Source organism: Magnolia sinica, chromosome 18 (assembly GCF_029962835.1).
Source record: "Magnolia sinica isolate HGM2019 chromosome 18, MsV1, whole genome shotgun sequence".
NCBI classification, from domain to species: domain Eukaryota; kingdom Viridiplantae; phylum Streptophyta; class Magnoliopsida; order Magnoliales; family Magnoliaceae; genus Magnolia; species Magnolia sinica.
Genome location: NC_080590.1, coordinates 10,609,353 through 10,618,703, shown reverse-complemented (window position 1 = coordinate 10,618,703; position 9,351 = coordinate 10,609,353). Strand labels below are relative to the sequence as shown.

The 9,351-nt window shown below is 41.0% G+C and overlaps 1 non-coding gene across 1 annotated transcript; it reads right to left on the bottom strand.

The window, feature by feature from the left end:
* Window positions 1-4,963: 4,963 nt before the first annotated feature.
* Window positions 4,964-5,069, bottom strand: LOC131234159 (small nucleolar RNA R71). The gene has a single exon (XR_009165567.1). It is a non-coding gene; the product is annotated as a small nucleolar RNA R71 (small nucleolar RNA).
* Window positions 5,070-9,351: the final 4,282 nt, after the last annotated feature.

Sequence of the window (9,351 nt, the reverse complement as noted above, 5' to 3'; positions counted from 1 at the left end):
AATAAACATGGACGTTCTAGGTCGAGGAAAAAGTCCAAGGGACCGAAAGATAAAGACGGGTGTTGGCATTGTGAAAAGAATGGGCACATGAAACGTGATTACAGGGCTCTTAAGAAATAAGAAGGAAGCTCTCAAGGTGGGAAGGATTCAGTGAATCTATCTGAGGAGAGTGACACAGAGGCATTGATCTTATCTCTTAATGCAAGGAATGAGTCTTGGGTTATAGATTCAGGTGCTTCATTTCATACCACTTCATATAAGAAAGTTCTGTATAATTATGTGTCAGGTGACTTTGAGAGAGTCTACCTGGGTGATGATGAGCCGTGCAGTATTATTGGAAAGGGAGACGTTCATATAAATCAGAAAGACGGAACGACTTTGAAATTGAAGGATATCGGACATGTATCGAGTTTTAGACGGAACTTGATCTTAGTGGGGCAGTTAGTCGATACCTGTTATGTGACGACATTCACCAGTGATTCCTGGAAGATCACAAAAGGTGCCTTGGTGATATCTCGAAGCAAGAAGGAAGGTACTTTGTACGTGACTTCAGGATCGTATAGTTCACTCGCAGTCACATCAACTGGAGTGAATAGGCAGTTATAGCATCAGAGGTTGGGGCATATGAGTGAGAAAGGGATGAAAGTTCTATTGTCAAAAGGGAAGCTACTAGGGTTGAAGTCTATTGACTTGGAATTCTGCGAGGACTGCGTGTATGGCAAGCAGAAGAGGGTAAGTTTCAAGAAGGCAGGATGCGCTCTAAAGATGCATCTGTTGGAGCTTGTACACACTGATGTGTGGGGTTCGGCACAGGTATTATCTCTTGGTGGCTCACATTATTTTGTTTTCTTTATTGATGATGCTAGTAGAAAACTGTTGGTCTATTTCTTAAAACATAAATCTGATGTATTTGATATATTTAAGAAGTGAAAAGTTATGGTAGAAAATGAGACAGGTAAAACAGTAAAATGTCTCAGATCTGATAATGGGGGAGAGTACTGTAATAAGAGATTTGAGGAGTATTGTACAACAAATGGAATCAAACATCAGAAAACGATTCCAGGGACACCGCAGCAGAATGGTGTGGCTGAGCGTATTAACAGGACCATCCAAGAGCGCGCCAGGAGCATGAGCTTACATGTAGGGTTACTCAAGACCTTTTGGGCAGATGCTGTGAATACTGCCGCATATCTCATCAATAGAAGTCTCTTAGCACCATTGGATGGTGGGCTACTAGAAGAAACGCGGATTCGGAAAAAAGTGAACCTTGCACATCTCAGAATATTCGGTTGCACTTCATATGTTCACATTGATGCAGAGCACAGAAACAAGTTGGATGCAAAGTTCAAGAGGTACACGTTTATAGGCTACGGGCAGCATGATTTTGGCTACAGGTTTTGGGATGCAGAAAATAGAAAAATCATCGGAAGTAAGGACGTAGTCTTCAATGAAAAAGTGATGCATAAGTATAGTGTGCAGGAAAATAAGGCTGAGAAGAAAGAATTTGTAGAGTTGGAAGAGTTACCGGACACGGGTATTACAGTGCCACAGGATGATCATGCACAAGAGCATTATGAGGCAGAGCTACAGACATCAGTTGTGAGGCAGTCCACTCAGGAGAGGAGACCCACGGTCCGATACTGATAAGGGTCAAATATTGCATATCAAACCCTGATTATTGCCAGATTTTACGTATATGATAATGCTTAATGAAGTATTTTAATTGTATTTTTGTTGCAGGATGAAATCAGGAGTGTTAATTGAAAAGGGATATTAAAAGCATGGATTTGACACTCTAAAGTCATCAGAGCGAGGGACGGACTCCAGATGACTAAGACTGAAGGATTTACACACCAGGGATCCGAGGAAATAAAGTTGTTCACGTTAAAGAGGCACGAAACTGATGCAGAATGCAAGATCACAGGGTTTCCACCATCCGATTGGCTCGAAACTTCATACATGGGATTGGGGACATAAATTAACCGTACATTTCAAATTTTAGCTCTCAGATCACTATGAAATTGCCCTAACTAACAGATCAACCCATAAACCATTGATTCTGGGCCCACCTAATATTTGAAACTGCCTCAAATTTGGCTTCAACACCTTAATCTGGGAGACAAAATAGATGGATGGTGCAGATTTATCTAGAAGATTGCAGTGGACCCCACCTTGTGTGGCATGTGCACGTGCACAAGTGCACCAGCCGTGCGTTGTACTTCCACCATGGTCAAACGGACCTTTGACCGTTCCATCTCAGTTGCCAAAACAGAGACGGAAACTCTCTGTTTCGCAAACCAACGGGCGGCCCGTTTTGCAGAACGAAGTGGGCCACCATCACGACCTAGGGATCTGATCCAAGCTGTCCATCTTGTATATGGCCTCGAAGACATCAAACCCATGCTGACTGTTTGTACCCATGCATACAAATATGCGCGATATAGAGGCCACAAACGGACTACCTTGCAACGTTCAAAAATAATTTTATTGTGATTTTTCCTCTGGGCCACATCAACGGACGTTCAAAACCATCCGTTTCTGACCAAAATTTCATCCTGAATCTAATGGACGGGGTGGATTTCTCCGAAAGTACCTCTATGGGGCCCACCGATCACGACAGCACTGGACGTGAGAAAGGTTACACACATCCGTGAAATCCAGTTTTCTAGGCGGTTGTGGCCCACCATCTTTGATCATATGGAAGATCTGAACCGTCCATCATGTAGGCTAGCTAAAATAATTTCAAGAGACGTTGATTTTACAGAAATAATGTAATGAACGCGAGAGTTATGAAGCCCCAAACTTAGCTGCGAAAAGGCTTTCACTGCGCGTGCGATAGCTTTCTAAATCCGATTTCCACCACTCCAACAGCTATAAAAAGAACTGGAGGAGTTCCTAGGCTGGAATAGGGGAGACGTGGGAGAGAGAGAAAAGTAGAGCGGCTTGGACGTGGAGTGGAGCACATCTTCCTTCTTCCTTCTTCTTCCTTTGGTTCCCCTTTCCTTTTCTTTTTTTATGAGATTTTAGCATGTCTATGACAGGCTAAACCTCTTAACTAGGGCTAAGAGGTGAAGCTTGTAGTGTGATGGGAGAAACTTTGCTTGTGTCTTTTGTTTAGATTGAACTGATGTTGATTTTGGTTTAATTAAGGAAATGTTTTTAGTTTTTAATGGTCTGTTGTAACTAAAATTACAATGGGTCTGCGATAGCTTTGAGCATGTTCCTTTACTTTTTATGTTTATGATGTCAGGAAGCTTTGTTGTTCACCATCGTCTCCTGGGCATGGTCGGATGACAGTACCCTTCCTAACCTTCATAGCATGTTGATTGGTTGGTAATTAGTTTAATTCTATTGTTTGCTTTGTCTCCTAGGCATGGTTTGGTGATGGAATCCATTCTAATTCATATACCTTTCATCTCTTTAAAATTACATCAGAGGAAGTTTAGTTTAATTTTCATGATTTTTGAAGCAGGCATAAGATCCCCCTGATCTCTACAAGTGGATCCTCTGAATCCCTAGTTTCTTATCTCTGATTTCTCTTAAGTTTTACATTAATCTCTCACCATTATTCATCAATTTATATTTGATTTAGATTTCATCTTAGGCTAGTTCTGTTTCTACCTAGTTTCAGATAAACGTATAGGTTTCAGTCCTTTGGGATTTGACCTTGGTCTTACCGAGTTTATTACTACATCACAACCCTGCACTTGGGAAGTGAACAAGTTTTTGGCGCCGTTGCCGGGGACTGTCGATTACGTTTTCTGAAATTAACTAGTTTTAGGATTAGTTTAAGATTAGGATTTCTCTAATTTTAGGTTAGATTATTTTCTGTTGATTTCTAAAAACTAACCTGTTTTCATATTTTGTAGGTTTCTGAGATGGTTTCTAAATTGGTAATTTCTTCTTAAATTCTTCCTTTCTATTTCTAGATTAGGATTTGTTTCCCTTTTTAGCAAGTTTCTAATTCTAATTCTTTTAGAATCCTAACCTTGTTTCCTATTTTATTTCTAGAATTTTCCTATTTGTAGACTTTCTATTTTGAGACTAACCTTACTGTTTTATAGGCTTTTAAGATAAAAACTTCTAATTTAGTAAGGTCTTTCTAATTTCTACTTTCTATTTTTCATATCCTCTCATTAACTTACTTTCTAGTTTAAGACTTTCCTAATTTGTTTTCTAGGAATTTCTTCTTTTTCTTTAGAAATTAGTTTACTTCTAATTAGGAATTTTATAATCTTAGACTTTCTATTTTTAGAAACTAACTTGTTTTGTTTGTTTTGCAGGTTTTTAACTTAGGGACTCCAATTTGGTAACTTCTCTCCAAACCTCTCTTTCTTTTTAGATTCTTAATTCCTTTCTTAGGACTAGGTTTACAATTTAAATCAAGGGATACGAGTGTTTCATGCCCAAGTGGGCTCGTGATAATACTCGATGTCTCTTGAGTGAAGGAGGATTAGTTGAGGGGCTGACTATCCATCGCAGGTCTAGACACCGCTCGAATTTCCCCGAGTTAATTGAGGTTATGGCTGCAAATCAACCTCACGCACTACCCCAACCTAGGGTTGAGGAAGCACATGATGAGAATGAGGTGCATCAAGCACCCCCGCCTCATACTTTACGAGATTATTTACAACCGGCGGGGGTGAGTATACCCTCATGCATGATTTTTCCTGAGAATACAGGATATATGGACATCAAGCCAGGGGTTATCCAACTCCTTCCTAAGTTCCATGGGCTTGAATCTGAAGAGCCATTTCTACATCTGAAAGAGTTCGACGAGATTATAGCCACCTTATACTTTCCTAAGGTATCTGAGGATACAATTAGGTTGAAACTCTTCCCATTTTCCTTGAAAGAGAAGGCCAAGACGTGGTTACATTCACTGCGTCCTAGATCCATTGGCACATGGAATGACATACAGAGGGAATTCATAAAGAAAATTTTCCCACATCATAAAACAATTACCCTTAGAAAGCAATCATTAACTTTGCCCAAAAGGAAGATGAAACATTCTTCCAATGTTGGGAAAGGTTCAAGGATTTGGTCAGTTTGTGCCCACAACACGGCTTTGAAACGTGGCGCATTACAAATTTTTTCTACGATGGACTGACTTCTTCCATGCGCCAAATGGTCGAGACAATGTGTAATGGAGAATTCATTAATAAAAATGTTGATGAGGTATGGGATTACCTCTATAGTCTTGCTGAAAAAACACAATCATGGGACTATTACCCAAAGTCAAACACCACGTCTAAGCCGACTCAATCTAAGGAGAAAGGTGGATTGTATCTTTTTGAAAGAAGAGGATGATCTCAAGTATAAAGTGACTACGCTCATAAGAAAATTTGAGGTCATGGAAGGAAAGAAGGATAAGGTTAATGAAAGTGTTTGTGGCATCTGTGATTGCAACATTCATACAACTGAAAATTGTTCTACAATACCTGCTTTTCGAGAGGTGTTGAATGAACAATCCAATGCCGTAAATAACTATCAAAGACCTTTCAATGGACCGACCTCTAATACGTATAATCCTAGTTGGAGAAATCATCCAAATTTTAGTTGGAGGAATGGACAAACTGCTACCCCTCAAGGTTTCTTTAATCAAACTTCACAATAATAACAAGAGAGACCTAAAGAGGATCCGGTTCAAAAACATATTCGAGAAGAAGAGCAACTTAATCAGAATTCGGCACAAGTGCTTCATGATAACCACACGGCATTAGGAACGCTTGTGTCGTCTATTCAAAGGATAGAATCACAATTAACAAGTGGAGGAAAGGGGATGCTTCCTGCTCAACCTCTCCCCAATCCCAAAGCGCAATATGAAATAAGTGACCCTAGCTCTTCAAATCAGATGGAACAAGCCAAACCCTCACCACTCTTAGGAGTGGTAAAATCATTGACAAGACCATCCCAGTTAGGCCTGAAAAGCCTAAGGACCCGGAAGTGGACAACAATGATGGATCTAGTGATGCCCTACAAAAATTAGAACTGGAACTTCTAGAGAAGCCAGTTGCTCCATTCCCCCAACGGTTGGTTACACCAAAACATTTGCCTAACTCTCAGGATATTCTAGAAGTGTTGAAACAAGTAAAAGTCAACATTCCTCTACTTGATGTCGTAAAATAGATACCTTCATATACCAAATTTCTGAAAGACCTATGCACAACCAAAAGACGACAGAGTATGCAAAAGAATATTTTATTGACTGAGAAAGTGAGTGTCATCCTGAAGCAAGACGTGCCGTAGAAATTTAAAGATCCCGGTAGCCCAACCATATCATGTGTAATTGGGAACTATCGAATTGATCACGCACTTCTTGACTTAGGAGCAAGCGTTAATTTGATTCCTTACTCGATATACAAACAGTTAGGATTGGGTGAATTAAAATCCACCCTAACCACACTACAACTTGCTGATCGCACTGTTCATGTACCAAGAGGGATAATCGAGGATGTGTTGGTCCAGGTCTATAGATTTTACCACCTTGTAGATTTTATCATCCTGGATACCGAACCCATCAATAACATGAGCACTTAGATTCCCATCATTCTTGGTCGCCCATTCCTGGACACTTCAAATGCGATTATCAATTGCAGGAATGATGTCATGACTATGTCTTTCAGAAATTTGACATTGGAGTCAAACATCTTTTTCAATAACGGCAGCAATTCAGAGGATGATGACGATTTCCACGACATTAACATGATTGATTCTTTCGTGGAAAATAGAACGCCTCTTGCCTTATCCTCTGATCCTCTAGAGATGTGCCTGGCCCATTCCCATGATTTTGATAATGACATGATTAGAGAGACGTGTGCCATGCTTGATACTGCGCCGGTACTTGAAGTTAACCGGTGGAGGCCACAATTCGAAGAGTTGCCCCAAACCGATGTAGTGCCTCTACTGTCTAACCTCAAGCCACCGAAGTTTGACCTAATACCTTTACCTTCTGATTTAAAATATGTCTATTTAGGTCAAGATGAGACATACCCAGTAGTGATCTCTGCCCACTTGGAGAAAGCGCAGGAGAGTATGCTCATAGGTACTCTCCTTGAGCATAAAGGAGCTCTTGGATGGACGATAGCGGACCTTAAGGGAATTGACCCATCGATTTGTACTCACCATATATATCGTGAGGATAATGCAAAAACCGCTCGGCAATCACAGCGTAGACTAAATCCAAACATGAAGGAAGTGGTTAAGGCCGAGATTCTTAAACTATTGGATGTGGGTATCATATACCCCATATCTAATAGTCAATGGGTGAGTCCAACTCAGGTGGTTCCTAAGAAGTCCGGGATCACCATCGTAGCCAATGCCAATAATGAACTCGTGCCGACCAGAGTTACTACTGGGTGGAGAATGTGCATTAACTACAGGAAGCTGAATACCGTCACAAGGAAGGATTACTTTTCTTTGCCCTTCATCGATCAAATCTTAGAAAGGCTAGCTGGTGATTCCTACTATTACTTCCTTGACGGGCATCCGGGATACAATCAAATTGAAATTGTCACGCCCCAAACTCGAAAATTGGATTCACAGGAATCCGGATCGCCGAATCCGGTGCCGACAGCCTCTGCAGTACCCCATTCTCGGCTCCTAGCGTCCATACGTCAGATTCCTATCCTAGGATTCTACAAGGAGGATTTTTTTTCTTTGTGTACATTTAACTCGCAATAAGCATAACCACAAGATTACCCGAATCACAAAGGTACATCATCATCACATGTCCATTAATATAATCATTTGAGTACAATGCTGAAAGGAAAATACATAAATAAAAAAATCAAGCTCCAGAAGACCGTTGCACGCTCCAAGCTCAACGCTGCTGCGACCTAACGCCACCTGTATGCATCTATCGTACATAAGCTTATAGAAAGCTTAGTGGGTGGTGAAAGTGTGTGCACAATGTAAGTGTCAAGTATTCAATACAATATCATAATCATACAATACCGAAAATACTGGTAATCCATAAATCGTATAATATCGGAATAAGTAGAAATACTGACCAGATTAGGAATAATCAGAGTAAATAGAAATATTAACAAGGTCATGAATCATATGATACCAGAGTAAGCGGAAATATTAACAAGATTATGAATCATACGACATCAAGATAATGCGAAAACATACTGATAGACCCATAAATACCATCAGCCTTATCCAGGCTATGCGATGCGGAAATATAATGAAAACAATATCATATATTGATGAAGCAATGCAGATCAGCTATGCAATCGGAGACAGCAAGCCAAATATCAAATGCCGATGATGCAATGCAATATGCAAATCCTGATGAGTCTATAAATACCGTCAGTCGTATCTAGGGCGTATAATGCAGAAATATAGTAACCTAAAATGCTAAGTACTGTGGATGTAATGTGATATGCAGTGCAAATGAAATGACCATGGTGGAGTGTGAAGTCAAGATGATAGTACGTAGTATCGCAGGCTACGGGGTCCATCACAAGGGACTTCTATCCAAATCAGTCCCATACCTAAATTTGGATAGTCAAACTCAATGTGGTAAACTCTTGATCTCAGGTTAGTCACGCGCCCAACCGAAATCCTCGTCATGCGAAGGTACACGTAACAAATAGTTACGCACCACTAGCCCGAGTGGATAGTGAATGAATGAATGAATATGCAATTCCTGCTCAATAAGTCCACATATCAGTACGGTTACTCTCTGAAAAATCATCGGGGTCTATTACACTCTAAACCAGATTGCCACCCCATCGCGCGCAACAAGGTGAGTGAAAGAGACCTCACTATCCGCCTGCTAATATCGGGCCCAGCTCATCGATAGTGGACCCATTCCTCGAGCTGGTCAGACTCAGCCTAGCATTGCCCCCTCTTCTCGGGCAGGTAAGGCCATACCCCCTTCCAACCGACTACGACACAGTGGGAGATGCGGCCTAATGGTATACGGCCCTCATGCGCTCGTGCATCCACTCGGTCTAAACGTTGGAGCAACCTCTGGAACCAAGAGGGTTTAGAGACTTTCACCCAGGGATATCTATAGCACCCCATGTAGAACAGATTTTTGGTGTCCCATCTGGTCATCCACGATATGCCTGTGGAGGCTACGGCCCTGATGTTACTAGGGCGTACAGTAATCATAATGTAAGATGCATGAGTCATACAATCCAGTCATGCATAAATCCTACGTATATCGTGTGCTCATGTGAGATAACCTCCGCCTATCAGGGAGTCTCATAACATCCCGCCCAATGGCATATGCAATGGTCAACCACATCTCATAACAAACATGCAAATGATGCATATGGGCATGATCATGATGCTATGCAGTCACATACTCATAATCAGTATCAATATCCGGCATCG